The 15,492-nt window shown below is 40.3% G+C and overlaps 1 pseudogene; it reads left to right on the top strand.

The window, feature by feature from the left end:
* The first annotated feature begins 11,746 nt into the window (after positions 1-11,746).
* On the top strand, positions 11,747-12,326 carry LOC101608861 (annotated as a pseudogene).
* Positions 12,327-15,492: the final 3,166 nt, after the last annotated feature.

The following is a 15,492-nucleotide window of genomic DNA, read 5'->3' on the forward strand; positions in this document are numbered from 1 at the left end:
AAAATCCATCCTCACATGGGCCTGAGCACCGCTATCAGCCCCAGCTTCCTCTGGCTGAAGAAATCTGAGCTTTAGCTCATGGGACTTTTCCTACAGCTGCCCCCTTTCCTTGTATGCATTACAGATTCTTTTCTATGTTTTCTTCAAGCTCAGCAGATCATCCTCTGTCTTTATAGGTAGCAATGGTATCAGTAATATCTGGGTTTCCATTCTTTTTATTGCTTTAGATTAATCTGGGCTCTTGTTATGTGGAGAGGTAATTGACATTTAACTAGTTTTCTTTTTTGCAAATGTTTTCTTTCTTTCTTTCTTAGAGAGCGACAGAGAGAGAGAGAGAGAGAGAGAGCGCAAGCGAGCAAGCAAAAGCACACACCAGGGCCTCTAGCCACTGCAAACAAACTCCAGATGCATGCACCACCTTGTGTATCTGGCTTCACATGAGTACTGGGGACTGGAACCTGGGCCCTTTAGCTATGTTGACAAGCACCTTAACTGTTAAGCCATCTCTACAGCCTGAATTAGTTTTCTTTGACATCTTTTTTTTTTTCCTGGTTGTTGATTATTTCTGATCAAGATCTGCCATTAATGGAAAAGTGATTCAGATCAGGCGGGGCCACATGTGCCATCTGGCTTCATGGACTGCAGATCACCCTTCCTTAGGTCACAGCCACTTTTATCTTCCTGGCCTTGGCTGGGATTACTTCCATCCATAGTATTGTAACCCATCTGCTGCAGGAGTCTTTTTGGTTACTTTTTTTCCTCACATTTCATACAACCACAGGGATCTGATGACTCTTCTATTCCAAACTCATTCCTTTTGTCTTGGTACCCATAGGAGTGTTGGGACTAAGACTGTCATTTACATTCCCACAAACAGTGTCCTTGCCAGCATTTACAGTGTTTATCTTTTATTTAAGGGGTCTTTTTGATTATAACCATCTTAACTGGAATGAAATGAAACTCATTGTGGTTTTTATTTGTATTTCTTTGATATAAATCCTTTGATTTAGTGATTTTTAAAAGATATACTTATTGGCCATTTGTATATCCTTTTTAAAAGAAATGTCTATTAAGATCATTTTCTGATTTAAAATCATATTATAGGCTGAAGAAATGGCTCAGTGGTTAAAATCCCTTTCTTGAAAACCTGATGGTCTGGGGTCAATTCCCCAGCCACCCACATAAAGCCAGATGCACAAAGGAGTTTACAGTGGCAAGAGGCTCTGACATAACTATTCTGTCTTCTGTCTCTCTCATTGTCTGCTTGCAAAAATGTAAGTAAAAAATTTTTAAAACTGTATAATTTGATTTTTCTTGTTGAATTTTTTTGAGTTCCTCATGTTTCCTGGATATTAACCTCTTGTTAAATAGGCAGTTGGTAAGCATGTTCTTTCCTTCAGCAGGCTGCCTCTTCATATTGTCGATTGTTTTCTCTGCTGTGCAGAAGCTTCTTGTTCCCTTTTTCTGATGTCAAAATGTTATATTTAATAAGAGTCAGAAAAATGTGATACACCTTCTTAGACAGTTTAATGCAAAACCCCCAAGTGGTAATAGCAATACTCAGCAGTTAATCTTGCATTTACTCTGAAGCAGGCATTTCTCCAAGCATTATAGTATGTGCGTTGATGTAATCCCTTCACAACCTTAGGAGGGGCATGCTACTAGTATCTGATTTTATACACAAGGAAACTGATACACATAGTGGCCCCTTGTCATACAGCTACCAAGTGAATCCACATAGTTTGGCTCTATATTAATAAGTCTTCTGTTACTGTTATAACAAATTGAATGGCTTAAAACAACATGCAGGGATTATTTTTCAGTTCCATAGGTCAGAAATCCAGTGAGGGAACAGCTGGACTGAATTAGCTATCATAAACTAAAATCAAGTTGGCCAGTTGTGCTATGGAAAGTGTAAGAATAATCTCAGAAGCTTCTTCATTGGATAAAATATCATTTGTCTGTGTTTGCTTTGCTTGCTTATGGTTTTGAGGTCTCAGTCAAAAGCCATTGCTGTTCCCAATACCACAAAGTGTTTTCCTGATGTTGTCTACTGGTTTATAGTTCCAGGTGTTAAATTTTGGCATCGGACACATTTTCAGTTGAATTTTATAACTGATTAGAGACAGGAGTCTAGTTTCATGATTTTGATTTTGGGGTATTAGTTTCTCAGTCAGTGGCTGTCCTTTCTCCACTGTATGTCCTTGGCACTAGGTCGAAAATGAGTTGGATGTAGGTATGTTTATTTACTGCTAGGTTCTTCATTTGGTTACAGTTTTTATGCCAGAACTGTGTAGCTTTGTGGGCAGGCATTAGGATGATGGTCCCACTTCACTTTTTGCGTGATTACTTTAATTAGTCAGGGTCCTTTGTTGTGCCAAGTGAATTTAGAAGAGGTCTTTATTTTTTTCCCCCATCGCTATGATGAATGCTGGAGATTGCATTGAATATATAAGCTCCTTTGTTATGCAGACATTTATCACTGTTAATTCTTCCATCTATGAATGTGGGATGTCTTCACTTTTTTGGATCTTCAATTTTTTTCCTTGGTGCCCAAGGTACCTCTCAGCCTGAGGGCTATGCGTGGACCACTCTTGGAAAGCCTGAAAGGGCAGAACATAGCATGCCAAACGTCAGCAGTGTGGTGTGTCTGGGGACCCTGCAGGGGTTGAGAGACACAAGGATACTTAGGTGGAGGGCCAGCCAGCCTTCAATAACTGCATATAGTATCTTTATGGGGTCTTATTCTACTAAATTAATTGTTCACTGTGTGCTGCCAAGTTACTTCCCATGGTTGCTAATAGAAGAGTCTCTCAGCTACCTCCTGAGGCTTTGGTAGGCTGAGATGCTCAGGGAAAGCTTCATGCTGCTTCATGGTACCTTAGGAAGTTGGTTGGTACTTTCTTTTTTTTAAAATTTTTTTGTTTATTTTTGAGAGAGAATGGACACAGCAGGGCCTCCAGCCACTGCAAACAAACTCCAGGTGTGTGCGCCCCCTTGTGCATCTGGCTAACGTGGGTCCTGGGGAATCAAGCCTTGAACTGGGGTTCTTAGGCATCACAGGCAAGTGCTTAACCACTAAGCCATCTCTCCAGCCAGGTAGGTACTTTCTGACTGCATCATGGGACTAGGGGATGGAGCTCCAGATGGTACTGTGCTGCAGAAGGTTGAGTGGTATGGTGGTTTGATTCACATGTTCCCCATAAACTTAGGTGTTCTGAATGCTAGGTTCCCAACTGATGGCAATTTGGGAATTAAAGCCACCTAGAGGCAGTGTATTGTTGGATGCAGGCTTATGGGGCATTATAGCCATTTTCTTCTTGCCAGGATTTGGCACATTATTCTGTTGCTGTTGTCCATCTGATGTTTTCCAGGAGGTGATGTCAACCCTCTGCTCATGCCACCATTTCCTCCTGCCATCATGGAGCTTCTCCTTGAGTTTGTAAGACAAACCATTTTTCCACAAGCTGCTTGGTCAGGTTTTTTATGACAGCAATGTGAGCCTGACTGCAACAGGTGGTGGAGTTACACGTGGTCTAGGACTGACTTAATGAAGCAGTGTAAGATTCTCTGGCAGCTCTACAAACTAGGTTTAGGTAATATTTTCCAGTGGTAAATATTTCAGATGTATATGGGTTAATTGGGGATTTCTAGGGACCTCCCATGTAGCCATTCTCTGCTGTGTGGGGCCTAGGTTTGATCTCATTTGGAGAGGCCTGTGATGAGAGATGGCATGCACTATATTTCCTTCTTTGTAAAAGCATCTGAGGCCTCTGGGCTCTGTGTGATTTCTGTCACTTCCCTACTGGACATCAGTGCTCTTCCTTAAATGCTGTTCTACTAGGACAGCAATTGCTTGTTCTTTACTTTGGTCCTTGTTATGGAGGGAAGCATTATATTTCTCTCTACTCAGCCATTTTGCTAACAAGCTTCCACTGAACAGTTACCAGGCAGGATAGTAGGCAGCATGCTCAGCAATAAAGAAAACAGACATGAACCTTGACTTAAAAAAATTTCGCATAGTTTACCAAATGTTCTGTTACGTATGGCTGGGTTGAACTATTACCCTTCTTTTAGTGATAAGAAACTAACAACAGAAAGGCAGAGTGATAGCATTTTTAAAAGGAAAACAGCCACTGAGAGTCCCTGTGTTATTAGAATCCTTCTTCATTGGACTACAAAACTGCCTCCCCCAGAAGCTTCTGGGAATGTTCCAGTAGTTTTCTCCTTTGTCTTTCCTAATAACAAGTTACTCATTAGTCAACCCCGGGGCCAGAGGTCTTTCTCTTCTAAATCCTAAACTTTGCCCAAAACTAGAGTAAAGGGGAATGCAACTATTTAAACTTTATCCCACTAAACTTTCCCCAAATTCTGTGTCTAATTTTCATCCCCACATTGTGTTATTTCTCCCTCACCTAGAACTCTTGGGGTATGGTTTCAGCCCAGTTTTTAAATTTAATTTATTTTTTTATTGACAACTTCCACAATTGTAGACAATAATCCATGGTAATTCCCTCCCTCCCTCTACTTTCCCCTTTGAAACTCTACTCTCCATCATACTCCTTCCCCCTCTCAATCAGTCTCTCTTTTATTTTTATGTCATGATCTTTTCCTCCTATTTGTTATGGTCTTGTGTAGGTAGTGTCAGATGCTGCGATGTCATGGGTATCCAGGCCATTTTGTGTCTGGAGGAGCATGTTGCAAGGAGTCCTCTTCCTTTGGCTCTTACATTCTTACCATCTAGCCCATTTTTTAAACCTCCAGAATGAATAATATACTAGAAAGAGTTTTTTGAGTTAGAGTCTGGCTTTTGATTCTTTTCCTTCTCTGAATCCTGAATTTGACCTAAGGGTTTAAAATTTTTTTTTCTGTTGTTCTCATTATATAATAGTGAACGCTTATTGGTGAATAACTTACAGAATAAGGACTCTGACTAAAGAATTCACATACTTGCTTTAAAGCAACATTATATAGCATGCTGCTTTTATGTGTTTTTTCGGGGGGAAGTACAAGTGAAAATTTAAAAACTTTTTAATGACAGTTTTCATACATGAACATAGTATAATTTGCTCATAATACCCTCCCATTACTTTCTTTTGCACCCCCTTCCATCCCCTTGCACTGGGTACTTCCTTTCAACAAATCCTTGTTCTATTTTGATGTCTTCCCTTGCCGTCATCATCCCTGTCAAAATGCTGATGGGCTCAATATAGTAGAGTTCTTGTTGAGGCAATGAGAGCAGCTGTGAGGTCATGAAGTAAAAGGTAAAATCATTATGAAAAAGCCATAGGGAAACCTATCCCATTGCTAGCCAACAGTTAACAACCTGCCACCCATGATCATGCAAACAATCTAAACACTACCTAATATCTCTTCCTCCTTTTTTATGACCCTCTTTGTAGTTTTATGAGTTATACATGCACAAGTGTGAACACGCGCATTAATTTTCAAATCTAGGTTCCACAAACAAAAGAAAACATTCAGTATTTGTCTGAGTCTAGAGTTTTTTTGTAATTATTATAATGATTTCCAGTTACTTCCATTTCCTACAAATGTTACAATTTCACTTTTGTATGGCACATAAAAATTTATTGTGTACATTTAAAACGTTTCCTTTATCCATTCATTGGTGAGTGGACAACTAGGCTAGTTTCATTTCCTAGCTATTGTGAAGAGTGCAGCAATAAACAACTATGCAAATACATCTGTGGCATATTGAGTTAGAGTCCTTTGGGTATATACCTAAGATTAGTATAGCTGGTCATATGATAGTTCTACATTGTTATTATTATTTATTTTTTTCTTTTTTGTTTTTTTCATGGTAGGGTTTTGCTCTAGCCCAGGCTGACCTGGAATTCACTATGCAGCCTTAGGGTGGTCTTGGATCCTTGGCAATCCTCCTACCTCTGCTCCTGAGTTCTGGGATTAAAGGTGTGTACCACCACACCCCGCTAGATTTTTTTTTTTGAGGAACTTCTACATTGATTGTGAATCAGGAATTGTCTTTCCCCACAACCTCACAAGTATTTGCTGTCATTTGCTTTCTAGATGATAACCATTTTGACTATATCAAATCAGTGTTAATTTACATTGCAATTATGGCTAATGAAATTGAATACTTATTTGTCATTTGTATTTCTTTGTTTTAAAGAACTATTTATTCAATTCATTAGACTATTTATTGATTATATAATTTGGATTTTGTGTGTGTTTAATTTTTGAAGTTCTTTATAAAGCCCGTTTTAATTTTTTAAATTTTTACTTATTTATTTATTTGACAATGAAAGAGGAGGAATAGCAGTAAGAGGGGGAGGGAAGAGAGAGAGGGAGACAGATAGAGAGACACCAGGGCCTCCAGCCACTGCAAATAAACTCCAGATGCATGTACCCCCTTGTGCATCTGGCTAACGTTGGTCCTGGGGAATTGAACCTGTAGTTTCAAGGTGGCATCAAACTCACAATGATCCTCCAACCTTTGCCTCCTGAGTGCTGGGCTTAAAGGAGTGCTCCACCATACCTGGCTTAGAGCTTGTTATTAATACTCTGTCTGATATGTAGTTGGCAAAGATGTTTTTCCATTGTTTTGGGTGTCATATCATTCTGATTGTTTTCTTTGCTCTTCAGAAGCTTTATAATTTGATGTAGTCCTAGTTGTCAATTTTTGGGATTATTTCCTATGCTTAGTGGAGTCCTTTTCAGAAAATTCCTGCCTATGCCTATATTTTGAACTATTTTTCTCTTTGTTGTCTTTTAGCAGATGCAACATTTCAGGTTTTATATTAAGGTCTTTGATACACTTTTCAGTGATTTTTTTTTTGCGCAAGATGATAGATATGTATTTAGTTTCAGTCTTTTAATGTGGGTAAGCCCAGCTCTTTAGGAAGCTGAGGCAAGAGGATCTCAAGTTCAAATGTTACCTGAGTTGAAGAGTGAGTTCAAATCTTTTCTTCAATGTATGTTTTTGACATCTTTGTAAAAACTAGATGATTTTATCTGCAAATTTATTTCTGGGGCTTGAGTCTATAACATTGACCTCTTTTTGTGTCTGTTTTTGTTCCATTTCCACAACACTTTTGCTACCATGGCTCTGTAATATAATTTGATACCGGGTATGGTGATAACTCCAGTATTGCTCTTTTTGTCAAGGTTTGCTTTGAGTATTCAGGCTCTTTTATACATCCATATGAATTTTAGCATTTTAAAAAAGTTCTCTGAAGAATGTCATTGGGATTTTGATGCAGATTGCATTGAATCTGCAGATTGCTTCCAGTAATATAGCCATTTTCACAATATTAAGTCTGCTAAACTATGAGAGGTCTTTTCATTGTCTAGTGCCTTCTATAATTTCTTTCTTCAATATCTGAAAGCTTTCAATATAGAGGTCTTTCACTTAAGTTTCTTCTTGGGAATTTTCTTTTCTTTTGTATAGTAAAATGTTGGTTGTAGTTTGCTCATATGCAAACTTTATTATGTTGAAGCAGTAATAAAAAAATCTCCCAACACAGAAAAACTTGTGAACAGACATATTCACAACTAAATTCTGCCAAAACCTTTTAGGAGCACTAACACCAATAATCCCCAAACAGTTACATAAGGCAGAAAGGGAAATAATACTACCAAATTCACTCACAAATAGAGCATTACCCTGATATCAAAAGTGTATAAGGATACAACAAAAAGAAAAATATATACCAATTTCCCTAGTAAGATTGTAAGACTTTGCAGGCAAGCACCTTTAACTGCTGAGCCATGTTTTCAGGCCCCTAAAGTTTTTAAAATACCTATTTGATTTAATTTTGGTAGGACATATTTGTCTAGGAATTTATTGGGCTGGAGAGAGAGCTCAGCTCTTTAAAAAAATTTTTTTATTAATTAGTTTTGTATTCAGCAAATACAGTCAGTTTGGTACCATTACTAGGCTCATCCGTGACCTACCCCCTCCCCATTGGCCTCTCCTTGTTGAGGTATATAGGTCATGCATTGTGGAGTTAGCCCATAGTTATGGGTAAGATAAATGTCCCTGCATATCATGACCCAACATGTGGCTCTGACATTCTTTCTGCCCCCTCTTCTGCAAAATTTCCTTGAGCCATGTTGGGTTCATTTTTGGTCTGCTGCAGTATGAGGTGTTGGGGGCCTCTGGGTCTCTGGCTCTCTGATTTGGTAGGAGTTGATTTTTCTCTGTGTTTATGTCCTTTTCCCTTGTGCTGGTATCCGGTTCACCAGGAAAACAGCACCCTTGCTTGTTTCGCCAATTGTTCTTAGTTTCAGCTGGGGTCCTTTTGAGGTATGATTGGGTGGCTCTTTCCTTAGGATCTATATCTATCTGAAAAAGAGAAGCAGATTCTTCAACAGAGAGTAAGTTAGCACCAGGACAAATGAGATAACCCTTAATTTTTTTTAATAGAGAATTTAATAGGTGTAGGCCTTCTTGTAGCCCATGATTGATGGTAGCTTGATATTGGAGAGTGGGCTTATGTTTGGATATGGTTCTGACTTGTTTCTCAGCTCCAGCTATGGGTCCCATACCACTGAGGGGATCAGTTAGCCAAATCAAGGGCAGTTGGTTCCCCACCATGGCTGTGTGCCACTATTGCACTTATGTGGGCATCACAACAGGTTATTTGCTGCTAAGTAGGTTAGACCATGAGGTGCTAAGACAGATATTGGTCATTTTCCTCCAGTCGCCCACGTAGCACCTTCTGGCACACGCTGACTGTCTGGTGACTGACTGTCTTCCAACTTCTAGCCATGCCATTCCATTTTATGTGTCAACAACATAAGGTGTCTTCAGCAGTAGGGTCTTACCACTAACCTTTGGTGGGTCATCAAGTACTCTGACAGAAATCTGTCTTTCTTTTAGGAAACCTGTAGGTCTCTCTGATCAAAAGCTCATTGTGGATGATAGCCACATGCTGGTACTGGGAGTTACAGGTTAGTGCCCACTAAGAAAATGAGGAAAAAGATAACTAATATATAAGAGCTAGAGAGGAGAGAGACAGAGAGACAGAGAGAGAGGGTGGGAAGCTGTAGAAGATTAAGGTTAATCTTCATCATACCCTCTCCAGTGTCTTGTGGTTCAGGTGTTTCCTCTAAGGGCCTGGTGAAGGTTTAGCCATTTGGTCTGCCTTTTAGGATGTAGGATTTTATGGTCCCATTGCCATTTGGGTCTAGATTTGTTTTTCCCACACCTCCGTTGCCCTCCCCTCCCTCCCCACCCATATTAGTGTGTAGTCCACAAGATGCTTGCTGGGTATGTAAGGTATCTTGGGTAGATTCAGGTTAGGTGCTGTAGATGAGTGAGACTATGTGGCACTTTTTTTTTCTGTGATTGGGTAAGTTCACTGAGAATGATCTGTTTCAGGTTCAACCATTTTTCCTCAAAATTCATTGTGTCATTTTTTTCTTACTGCTGTCTAGAATTCCATTGTGTAGATATACCACATATTAGTTATCCATTCTTTAGTGATGGACATCTGGGTTGATTCCAGCTCTTAGCTATTACAAATTGAGCTGCTACAAACATGGTTGAGCAAATCTCTCTGGCCTGTGGTTTGAAGGTTTTAGGATAGATGCCCAGTAAGGGAATAACTGGGTCTGCTGGTATCTCTATAGTCAGCTTTTTAAGGAGTCTCCATATTGCTTTCCAAAGTGGTTATACCATCTTACATTCCCACCAACAGTGAATGAGGGTTCCTACTTCTTCACATCCTCGTCAGCATTTATTTTCATTTGATTTTTTGATGTTTGCTATCCTTATTGGGGTAAGGTGGAATCTCATAGTTGTTTTGATTTGCATTTCTCTGATGATTAGGGATGATGAACATTTTATTAAGTGTGTGTTTGCCATTTATATTTCTTCCTTTGTGAACTGCCTGTTCAGCTCTTTGCCCCATTTTGTGAGTGGGGTGTTTGACTTCTTACTGTTTAGATTTTTGAGTTCTTTGTAGATTGTAGAGATTAGGCCTCTATCAGTTGGATTACCCGCAAATATTTTCTCCCATTATGTGGGTAATCTATTGGCTTTGCTTATTGTATGCTTTTCTGTAAATAAACTCTTCAGCTTCATGTTATCCCATTGGTTGAGTGACTGTTTAAGATCGTGAGCTACTGGGGTTTTGTTCAGGAAGTCTTTTTCCATTCCTATATCATGGAAAGTACTTCCTAAATTTTTTTTCCCGTAGACTTGAGTGTAGTGCATGGCGAAATGTGTGGATCAAGTTTCAGTTTCCTGCATATAAGGTACTTGCCTACAAGGCCTGATGATGCAGGCTTGATTCCCCAGTACCCATGTAAAGCCAGATGCACAAAGTGATGCATACCTCTGGAGTTCATTTGCAGTGGCTGGAGGCCTTAGTGTGCCCATTCTTTCCCTCTTGCTCTTTCTGCTTGAAAATAAATAAAAATATTTTAAAATTTATTCACTTATTTGTGTGTGTGTGTATGTGTTCACACATGTGCGCATGTGCAGCATCGTTTCTTGCTCCTGTAAATGAATGTCCATCAGGCTTTAAGTGGGTGGGTGGAGAGTTGAGCCCAGACCTTCAGGGCTTTGCATGTAAGTACCTTTAACCACTGAGCTGTTTTCCTAACCCCTATGATAAATTTTCTTTTCTTTTTTTTTGGGGGGGGGGCGGGAATGGACTTTATTTGAAGCTTACAGATCCAGGGGAAGTTCAATAATGGCGAAGAAGCTGGCCCCCTTTACCATATCCATAGAGAGAAAGAGTACCACCAGCACCATAGGAAACACATTCCAGGAGCTCCCTGTGATGAATTTTCAAAGTGTTCCTTAATGATTCTATTGATTTCATTGGAATCTGTTGTAACCTTTCCCCCCCGTTTTGGAATTTTATTAATTTGGGTATTATTTTTTCTCTTTTGGTTAATTTGTTCAATATTTACTTTTTTAAAGGAACCAACTCTTTTTAAAGCCCTTTAAGACTTTATTTTTCCATTTTGACATTTCCATACATATTAATAGTGTATTTTGATTTTCTTTCAATCACCTTCTTTTATCTCCCTCCCATCCCATTAACATCCTTCCTTTCCCCATCAATCTCCATTTTACTTTCATGTCTTAAAAAACAAAACAAAACAAAACCCCCCACACATTGAGTTAAATTAGGATTTTGTGTGATAATGAATGGAAGGTCCTCCTCATTGTGCTGGGTGTCTTCCTGTGTAAGGTTGGATAGTAATCCCTTTCTGAAAGACCTCATGGTCTAGCTCATCCTGTCTGTCATGCCACACATATTTTTTGACCTAACAGGCTAGTGGATAAAGGTAGACAATGAAATAAGTACAACCAAATACAATAAGGATGGACTGAAGGAATGAAATATCCAGCAAGAAAAGAGAACACTGAAATAGAAGATGAATTAGAAAGAGTCCATCCAGGTAAAAGGTACTAGATAGAGGGATGTCAACACAGATAGTTAAATGGAGGGACATGTTCACCTTCAAGATGTCATAACAGATGCATTCCACATTCCATGTGACTAGAGTTCTTGATAGTTCCATGAATCTTGATATCTATAATAATCTAAGGACAACTGGGGGTGCCAATATTTACATCCCACCCCAGTCAACTTTACCCTGCTTTGAGGCAAACTTACATCCTGTATTTGTTGAAAGAAAGAGCGAACAATTGCTATTCTCCCTGCCATCCCGGGGGAATGATGCCGACTCTGTTCTCTCCAACTTGGGGGCGAGCTAGCGCAGCATCGCGCCCGCGGCGGGAGCGATGAAGATGGTCGCGCCCTGGACGCGGTTCTACTCCAACAGCTGCTGCCTGCGCTGCCACGTCCGCACTGGCACCATCCTGCTCCGCGTGTGGTACCTGATCATCAATGCTGCGTTCCTGTTGATCTTACTGAGCACTCTGGCTGATCCAAACCATGCGATGGCTACCTATGCTGCATACAAGCTGCACGCTGCCTGGATCATCCCATTCTTCTGTTACCAGATCTTTGATTTTGCCCTGAACACCTTGGTGGCTATCACTGTGCTTGTTTATTCAAACTCCATCCAGTAGCATGTGCGGTAGCTGCCTCCTGACTTTCCCTACAGAGATAATATCATGTCAGCGAAACCTGCCTGCTTGGTCCTTATTATCCTTCTGTTTATCAGCATTATCTTGACATTCAAGGGCTGCTTGATAGCTGTGTTTGGAACTGCTACCGATACATCAATGGCAGGAACTCGTCCGATGTCTTGGTTTATGTTACTAGCAATGATACCACGGTGCCGTGCCCCCGTGTGACGATGGCAATGCAGTGAGCGGTACCACCAAGGAGCCACCACCACCGTACGTGTCTGCCTGAGTGTGAGCGCGGTGGAGCCGGGAGCAGCGGTGGGACTCCAGCCACCGAGCAATAGCTCTGTGCTTCCACCTCCACGATGAGCTCTTGGAGCCCGTTTGTTGTCAAATACCACATTTTATGAAGTCAATATTAAGTTGGATTCCTCTTCTTGCAGTCATATGCTTTGGCTGGTTCACTGGGATAATGTAGCTATAGGATTCTTTCCTGAGGGGTGTGGGCATAATAAAGTCCCTTAGTCTTTCCCCCCAAATCTAGGTGGCTCTTGAGTTCCCCATATTCACTTTCTCTCTCTTCCCTATCTCTTTTGAAAGGGTAAAATTAAGTCAAAAGTAGATAATACTTTTCTTAAACCATTCCAGTATATAGAACAATCCCTTATGAAAACAAGAATACTAATTGCAGTAGGTAAATAGGAGCCTTGATGTATAAGAATTTCCTGCCTGTTCCTAAATTCAGAAGCATTTGGAATTTGCTGGTTAGATTTTCTCCATTTGCTATACTGAGATGACCTGATACCAGGAGACAGTGAGCTAGGGGCGAAGGTCTCTGTTACAGGAAAACTGACTTGTTTGTGTGGCACCCTCTTTTACAGTGTCCTGCCCTAGCTCAATCTCCCTATTAAGTAGAATTGCCCATACTCGTTTGCCTAAAAATAAGGGAAAAGGTTTTTATTTGCTGTCAGTAACATACTTCCAACTCTTGAATTTCTAAGAATGGCTAATCATCCTTTAAAATGTCTAGAAAGATGATGTGGGTGGTTTCCCTGTGCAATGCTCTTGAACACAAAGGACAATTGTGTATTCGTATGTTCAACAGCCAGCAGCTCTCCTGCTTGTTCATCGCTGAATGTGCTGTAAATGACGGCTTTCAATTAAAGTGAGATGTGTCCACATCCTGAAAATGAAAATAAATAAATAAATAAAATAAATAAGAAAAGAGTGAATGATTGAAATAATGAGCTACCCTGTGAAGTATTTCAACATGGAAAATTATCTTGCTAATCCTCTTACTAGGAACTCTTGAACCTTGACTCTTCCCTGACATGACTTAGCACCCATTTTTTCACTCATATGAAAGTTCTATTGATTCGGTCTGGCCTTGAATTTTGGCTGTCTTTTCCTCTCTAAGTCTTTTGTTTTCTTTCTTTCTTTTTTTTTTTTGACAACTTTCATACTTATAAACAATAAACCATGATAATTCCCTCCACTCCCCCACTTTCCCTTTACAAATCCTCTCTCTATCATATCCCTTTCCTGTCTCCATTAGTCTCTCTTTAATTTTGATGTCATCATCTTTTCCTCTTATTCTGAGGGATTCATGAAGGTAGTGTTAGGCAGTATGAGGTGGTGGATTTCAAGGCCAGTTTCTCTCTGGACAGTTGCATTGTTATCAGTCCTGCCCTTCCTTTGACTTACATTCTTTCCACTACCTCTTCCACAATGGACCCTGAGCCTTGGAAGGTGTGATAGAGATGTTTCAGTGTTGAACACTCCTCTGTCACTTCTCAGAACCATGGTGCCCTCTGAGTCATCCCAAGGTCACTGCCATCTGAAAAGAGAAGCTTCTCTAACAAAACGTGAAAGTAGCATTAATATATGAGTACGAACATTAAGTAAAGTGCTTGCAGGGTAGTTTCCTGGGCATAATATATACATTTAGCCACACAAGAACAGGAATTGCACTCCTAAATCTCATGACCTCCTCCACCATAGGCTTTTGATTAGGTTTTTAGGACCAGACATGTATTCCCTCCCGTGTAGCAGATATCCAGTCCAGTTAGAAAGCAATTGGTTTCCCCATAACAGACATGCCACCATTGTACCTGTTGGCTCATTTGGCCTGTCTGGCTATAGTTGAGGCCTGCAGTGTCCACTATTTTCACCACTGATGGCTTCTGTCTCCCTGCATGTAAGGCTACATGCAGTGCAGCTTTTCCCAGCTTACTGTGAGCTGGTCTACAGGGAAGAGGTTTTCAGCTCAGCCTCAGTTTGATTTCTTAGTAAACTTGCAGCCCAGGCATGTGGAGTCTTCAGCAATAGGGTCTTATCATTTATTCCTGGTGGGCACAAGAGCCTTGGAAATAGCCTGTAATGTTTTGGGGGCATCAGAGACCCCTGTGGCCTGCAACTCATTGGAAGGTATCCCATCCCTGGCACTGAAGTTTTTCTAGTAAGTCTATGGCTTCTGGGTATGCCATTATCCAAAAAACATAGGTTTTCATATAGCTTATTCACAATATCCTGAGATTTAAAAAATATTTATATTTATATTTATTTATGAGAGAGAGAGAGAAGGAGAGAGAAAGACACAGAAAGAGGATGAGCGATCAGGGGCTCCAGCCACTGCAAATGAACTCTAGATGCATGTGCCCCCTTGTGCATCTGGCTTATGTGGGTCCTGGGACATTTTACCTGGGTCCATTGGCTTTGCAGGCAAATGTCTTAATAGCTAAGCCATCTCTCCAGCCCTATCCTGAGTTTTGATTAACGCCACCCCCCACATTTCTTTTACTCAATCTCTTCCCCTGACCTTGCTTAGGCCATCCCGCCTACAGTAATCTGTCTACTAACATAGATACAGTACCATCCCTTTAAGTACATCCCTTTATTCCCCCCCCCCCGCCCCACCCATATAGCCCTTTTCCAACTTACTGGCTTCTGCTACTGATTTTTGCTCCAACTCACACACAAGTCTGAGCATTTAAAATTAGGATCCACATATGAGAGAAAACATGTGACATTTGGCTTTCTGGGCCTGGGTTACCTCGCTTAGTATAACCCTTTCCAAATCCATCAATTTTCCTGCACATTTCATAATTTCATTTTCCTTTCCCACTGAATAGAACTTAATTGTATAAATGAACCACATCTTCATTATCCACTTGTCAGTAGAGGGGCATCTAGGCTGGTTCAATTTCTTAGCTATTGTGAATAGAATGGCATTAAACATGGTTGTGCAAGTATCTCTAAGCTAGTGAGAAGAGTCCTTGGGATATATGCTTAGTAGTGGTATAGCTTAATCACATGGTAAATGTATTTTTAGCTGTCTCAGGAAACTCCACACTGATTTTCACACTGGTTGTGCCAGATTACATTCCCACCAACAGTGTAGTAGGGTTCCTTTTTTCCTGCATCCTCACCATTTATTGTCATTTTTTTTTTCTTGA

This window comes from Jaculus jaculus, chromosome 5, assembly GCF_020740685.1.
Source record: "Jaculus jaculus isolate mJacJac1 chromosome 5, mJacJac1.mat.Y.cur, whole genome shotgun sequence".
NCBI classification, from domain to species: domain Eukaryota; kingdom Metazoa; phylum Chordata; class Mammalia; order Rodentia; family Dipodidae; genus Jaculus; species Jaculus jaculus.